At 41.7% G+C, this 7,173-nt stretch overlaps 1 pseudogene; it reads left to right on the top strand.

Annotated features, from left to right (window-relative positions):
• Nucleotides 1-1,575: 1,575 nt before the first annotated feature.
• LOC123077119 (ubiquitin-activating enzyme E1 3-like) lies at nt 1,576-6,230 on the top strand (annotated as a pseudogene).
• Nucleotides 6,231-7,173: the final 943 nt, after the last annotated feature.

Consider the following 7,173-nt stretch of genomic DNA (forward strand, 5'->3'; position numbering starts at 1 on the left):
TGAGCTATTTTTTTCCTTTCACGAGAGTTACAGTTTTACTTCCGCGAGAGGCATGGTTGTGCTTTCGCGAGAAGCATGGCCGTGCCTCCTCGGAAACGAAAAAAAACGTGTTTTTTCTTTTTTTTCCTTCCACGAGAGTCACAGTTTTGCTTCCGCGAGAGACACGGTTGTGATTTCATGAAAGGTACGGGCGTGCTTCTTTCAGAAAGGGAAAAAACCCGTGTTTCTGGTTCGATTTTTGCGTCCGTTTTTTTCGTGAAAAAAAGGTTCGTCAAAACTTATCAACATGAGATCTAATTTTGAAGATCTCAACGTGAGAAATCCAACGGTGAAAGCGGTTCGAAATTTGGACGCATGGTTTAAAAGATAAAACATTTTGAATAAACGGATCTACGGAAAAGGGAAAACTCCCAGGTTGCGACAACTGGCGCACATGCAGCGCGCCACTTGTCGCAACCGGGAAAGGTTGGAGTGATCTTTACAATGAGTATTCCTTGACTAGTAAGTTTGGTTAATATTGCTAGCGGGTCCTTAAGCGCGGAACATGAGCTCCCCGTGGCTCATGTTGCCTTTTTTTTGAGTGGTTCTTTTTTTTGAGCATCATTTTTTTTAGTGGTTGGCTCTTGCCTAACGCGAAAAATAGTCGCGCCCCTTTTTGTGGCATCTTTTCTAATCGGATGCGCCTGTAGGCCTTGTTTATGTGTCAACGGCCCAAATTCTAAAAAAAAATGTCAAGGGCCCAAGGACAACAAGTAGATCCACAAAGGAAACCCCCTCAAAAAAAAAAGGAAACCCTCTAAAAAAAATCGAGACGCCGAGGAAACCCTCGCGCGCCTCCGCCGCCGACCATGGCGGGCGCTCTCGCAATCGCCGCCGCCGCCGGTTCTTACGATCGCGATTGGGCGGGGCTGCCGGAGGAAATACTCCTGATGTTCATGCGGGAGCTGGAGATCCCCGACCTCGTCCGCTCAGGTGCTGTCTGCGCCTCGTGGCATGCTGTTTACCTAGCCGTCCGCCGACATCGCTTCCCCCTTCCGATCCCCCGGAATCAGCTGCCCTGCCTGCTCTACGCATGCCGCGATTCCGCCGCAGACGGCGCCGTCGTCCGCTGCCCCTTCACCGGTGATTCCGTCCGAGTCCCCCTTCCGCTGCCCCCGCTCACCCGCCATTCCACGGTCGGCTCCGCGCACGGCTGGCTCGTCACCGCCGACGAGGCCTCGAACCTCCACCTTCTCAATCCCATCACGGGCGCCCACGCCGCGCTCCCGCCCATCTCCACTCTCCACCACGTCGAGAGCTGCGCCGACGCCGAAGGCCGCCTCATGTACAACGTCTTCGACAGGGGCGATCCCGAGCCGACGCCCTTGGACGCGCGCGAGGCCAGGGACTGCATGTACCACCGTGTCACGCTCTCCTGCAGCCCGTCAGCTGGGAGCGCTTGCATCGTGCTGCTGGTGCACATGCCGGTCGGCGAGCTCTCTTATGCCCGGCTCGGCGACGAGCGGTGGATGTGGATCTCCCCCGACGACCACCAGCTCATGAGCATCAGCTGGGGCTTCATGGACTCTTTCTAGCATGTACATCCTGCAAGCTCCATGGGGTGATATTTTGCAAATATGGAGGTGGAGGAGCTACACTGACTCGTCAACACCTGTGGAGCTTCCTAGAGATCTGCTGGGTCACAACGAAGATGAGATAGACCGGTATATTGAGCTGAGAACAACTGAAATAAGGTCTATAAGGTTGACCTTGAGAACCAGGCACTTGGGAAGTTGACAAGCTTAGCGAATCATGCACTATTCCTTGGTTATAATAGCACCATGTGTTTCGCCACGAAAGATTTCCCAGCACTGAAGCCGAACTGTGTCTATATCACAGATGACCCTCTTGAGTATGTCAACATGTGTAAGCATAACTGGCGAGAAATCGGAGTTTGGGATATAGAAAACAAGAGCCTGCAGACTTTTGATAGTGATTTGCTTACTAATTCCTGGATGAACTGGCCTTCTCCGGTTTGGATAACACCCTCCCTTTTCTAGTAAGTGACTTTTTATTAGTGATGCCATTGTAGACCTTGCACACTTGTTCTTGACTTTGATTACTGTCAATTTTGTTTTTGTATTACAGCTTAATAATTTGAGTTGTTGTCCCACAATTATGTCAATTCTCTCTATATATTAAGTTATGAACTTTTCACTATGTATCACTGCATAATTTTTGGCTTGATTATTGTCATTTTTTTGTTGTATTATAGATTAATAATTTGAGTTTCCCCCCACAATTAAATCAATTTTCTCTATATATTAGTTCCTATGTATTAGTGGATAACAATTTTGGGTTCTGTTAACACCATTCCATTAATCTCTTGTTAGAGCCATGTAGTTTATATAAAGACCAGTCTAATTCGCATTTGGCAGCATTGTGAATGGCAATAACTTCCTATCCGTGTTTGGCACCAAAGTGAAGGATAATAATGACAACTTTCATGTGATTTAACAGAACTCTACTGACATAAGGTTTACACACTAGTATTAAGAGCTCAAAACTTTTATGCAGTGCTATGTAGGAAATAACCTGTTTTTCAACAGTAATATTCTTACTATTTGAACTAGTCATCAACCCGTGCAGGTGGATGTGTTAAAATTTTCAGTAATACATTAACTGTAAAGGAGGTTTATTTTAACACAAGGGCGTGCTTTTTAAAATTATTACAGCTAAAAACTATTACCGCCACTTCCTATTATGTCCAAGTTGTGGTCCTTGCCAATTTCTTCGCACCAAGTAAATCGATCTGTTGTATGCTTTGGTCCTCGGCAGTAAATGGAGTTTCTTCCTTGCCATGAATGGTGTGGTTTGCAATCTTAAAAATGATTCAAAAATCCTGTTGAATAGCTTATTATGGAAGAATACAGATCTTGGTATTTTAATTAAAGAAAAATAACAAAATGGCAGCACAGATCAGCATCATGGTGTCAAAAGCTTTTTTTTATAAAGGATACATACAACAGTAGAATCCAGAGGAGATGACACCAAGCATGCTCCTCTTTCTGAAGCAAACTTCTTGTCTATGTACACAATGGTAGCATGTAATGGGCACTGGTAGTGCAATGCTTCCAAGGCTTTCTACTGAGCCATATATTTATGCAGTATGTACAAACCAAAGTATATAATATATGCTAAGCTTGTGGCTAGAATTGCATAACTAATCACTACATATAATTGCATAGAAACTATCACAATAGACGTGAAAGCAATACAGAGACTAACATTACTTGTTACTGCTGGGGAGTGGGGATAGTACTCATCTTTCTCCGCTGGATGCACCATCCGAGTAAAAATAGACACCATTACATTTTTCTCTACACATTATGCAATGGAACAGGGGTAATAGAAGAAAGGGTCCCATCAAAACCTTATTAAATTATTGAGTCTAGCATGTTTCTCTCTGTTTTAATTACACCATGGAACACATGAAGCAATTTATCTTGGGAGAAGGGAGTACTCCTGCAAGGCATAGTATGTATATATTATAAGGAAAACACAGTAAAATTCCAATTGAAGTAGCACCCAGACCTTTTTAGTATTTTACATTTAGGGCAAAGCAAACATGAATATCGTATTTCTAATATTTGGAATCACATCAACGCAATAAGCTACATAAATAAACATGGATATTTTTATCTTTATTGATTAACCTTGAAAATCTGTATGGATTCAGTGTTTACTAAATAGAACAAAATCTTAAAATGATTTGTACAGTTAGTGATTATCCTTGGTAGAAGTTCTGCACTATCGTTGTAAAAGGCAATCTCACTAAATATAGCAGTATCTTCTGTGTATAAACCTAACAGCATGCTCTTAACGGCTTGAACTTTTGCATGATAAAGCACAAATGCTCCAGAAAGATTGGCCAATTAGATCGCCCTGATCGTTTAGAATCATATATATAGTCACTTGCTTGAGTCATGTGGAACACCATGGCTCTCCCTGTTCTCAAATATCAGATCATCATAATGAAGCAATGATAACATACCTGAAACAAAAGATGATGGTCTATGAACAATCAAATAAGGTTCCCCTCACAGTTTAACATCCATACCTATATCCTGAACTTCCTTGATCATTGTGGAAAGCGGTGATCAATGATCTCAAGTACCAATTAATTAATCATATGAATCAATGATCACACACCTGAAACAAAAGGCAAAAATCAGATATTAGCTTGTAATCTGTGGGCGCTCCTGTTGGCAGAAAACATGAAGTGCTCCACCTCAAAGCTGACATCCCATTTCATTTCAGGAACTCAACTAGCAGAACAAGGCACACAAATTCTAATCACAAATGGATTTTTCAGCTCAATTAAACAACAATCTAGAGCTGAAGTATGTATGCATTGGACCCTAAAGACTTGAAGCCATTGAATAGCCGCTATGATGATCAGATTTCTTTTTTTGGTTCTAAGCTTCAGAAGAAGATGCGAGACTCTAATATTTTTGTTGTGGGATCTGGTGCTCTTGGATGTGAATTCTTGAAGAACTTTGCTTTAATGGGGGTTTCTTGTGTTCGTAAAGCATTTACATTATGGAAGATAGAAAACATATATGGGTAAATATGGGCTAACTATAACAGATGATAATGTCATTGAGAAAAGCAACTTGAGCCGGCAATTCTGTTTCATGATTGGAGCACTGGACAGGCAAAATCTACAGTATCCGCTATAGCTGCTAGTGCTATCAACTCCAGCTTCCATATTGATGCTCTGCAGAATCGTGCCTGTCCAGAGACTTGTTTTCAATGATGCATTCTGGGAGGGCCTTGATGCTGTCATCAATGCACTTGATAATGTCATTGAGAAAAGCAACTTGAGCCGGCAATTCTGTTTCGTGATTGGAGCACTGGACAGGCAAAATCTACAGTATCCGCTATAGCTGCTAGTGCTATCAACTCCAGCTTCCATATTGATGCTCTGCAGAATCGTGCCTGTCCAGAGACTTGTTTTCAATGATGCATTCTGGGAGGGCCTTGATGCTGTCATCAATGCACTTGATAATGTAAATGCCAGGATGTACATGGACATGGGATGCCTGTACTTCCAGAAACCACTGTTGGAATCTGGAACGCTGGGTCCAGAAACAGATGGTGATTCATGACCTTACTGAAAACTATGGAGCTTCACGAGATCCTCCTGAGAAACAGGCACCAATGTGCACAGTTCATTATTTTCCGCACAATATTGAGCATTGTCTAACGTGGGCTCGCTCAGAATTTGAGGGTCTCTGCTAGAGAAAACTCCAAATGAAGTGAACTCATTTATGTATAATCCTGCTGAATATGCTGCTGCTATGAGAAAGGCAGGTGATGCTCAAGCCAGGGCATTGTTGGAGCGTGTACGTGAATGCCTTGACAAGGAGCGATGCGATAGAAGACTGCATAGCCTGGGCAAGACTGAAGTACGATATATATCTCTACTACATGCCCCTTTGAATTCAACAATTTGTTATTGGCTTTCTTCCGCCTTCTTTTCATCTTAGCTATTTGAAGTTAAAAACTTTGATTATATTGCCAACAAATAGGGCAGTATCTTTTGTGCTCCAGATGCCATGTAATAACATTTGTTTTCTTTTGCCAGGTTTAAAGATTACTTCTCTAATCGTGTGAAGCAGCTAACATTAACATTTCCTGAAGATGCTGCCACTAGCACTGGTGCTCCTTTCTGGTATGCCCTTAAGCGTTTCCCTTGCCCGGTGCAATTCTCAGCTGTCGATTCATCTCACATTCAATTTATACTGTCTGCTTCCATATTGAGAACGGTGTCTTTTGGGATCCCCATACCGGACTGGGTGAATAACATGGATAATCCGGCCGATATAGTAAATAAGGTTGCAGTGCGTGAATTTGAGCCAAAGAGTGGGGTTAAGATTGAAACACATGAGAAGGCTACTAACCTCCAGTGCCTCAGTTGACGATGATGCTGTTATCTAAGACCTTTTAACCAAGCTGGAAGCATGTGCCAAGAGAACCTTCAGGATTCCAAATGAAGCCTATTGAGTTTTAGAAGGTTGGCCTCATTTTAACTACTTCTGATGTGTTAGAATAAGACTTTTTTTTCTTTGCCCTGGTTATTTACAAAAATCCTTACTCGTTTCACACTGAAAGCAAACATGCATAACTAATGCATAGGTGTATATTTGGTAAGAAAGAACATGAACATGGACTATGTGATTCAGTAACATTTCTTTCTGCTACTAGTAAGATTGCACGTGCAACGCACGATAGCACAATAGAACAAAAAAACTCATTAATCTAGTTAGACTTATGAACCTAGAAAACATCATATATAAACTTCCAGATGCAAGATTTAACTGAATAGTTGCAGAGAAAATATTTTGTAAGATTTTTGAACCTCTCTAGTTGCAAGTTGCAATGCATAGACAAACATGAATCTAGTCATTGTAAAAAATGCATGGTCAACCAAAAATCCAATAGCACCAATGAGCCATAATCATCTCAAACATCAGTACACTCATATTCCATCACAAACAAGCATATTATTTTTGAAAACTTGACAGCAGTAATCCGTATTTATTAGTAGGAGCAGACAGTTTTACAACCGGATCCATACAGCAAGGCAAAGGCCCAAAACAGCAGCCAAAATCATCCTAGACAACTCTAACAAAAACATGTCCCCTCATCCTCACTAACTCTGATCATTCCCTCCAGAAAAGACTAACTCTGATCTCGAATGTGGCATCAATGATTCCCCTGTAACTTATGAGATATCATGCCAATGTACAAGTTCCAAGATATGTCCTAAAGCAACATCTTTTGAATGGCACACATAAAAATCGAGAATTCCATTGTCTACACTCATTAAGTCTACTAAGTTTTCTTTTTTTGCAATGAACTTCAGGAACTTGAGGCATCTGATTTCTGCTTGTCAATGTCAGCTTGCCACGATGTGTATGCTACAATAGAAATTCCGCTGAAAATCTAATCATCTACAACTTAAAAAATACAAATGATTAGTATATTTGGCAGACTTGAGTTGTGCAATAGTGAGACTTCCTGCCATAATAATCGGTAGTACAAAAGATGAGGAAACATCATTAATGAAAGAGGCTAAAAGAATCATGTGGGTTTTTATAGCACATATCAACCCTGACACCCTTAAAA

Source organism: Triticum aestivum, chromosome 1B (genome assembly GCF_018294505.1).
Source record: "Triticum aestivum cultivar Chinese Spring chromosome 1B, IWGSC CS RefSeq v2.1, whole genome shotgun sequence".
NCBI lineage: Eukaryota > Viridiplantae > Streptophyta > Magnoliopsida > Poales > Poaceae > Triticum > Triticum aestivum.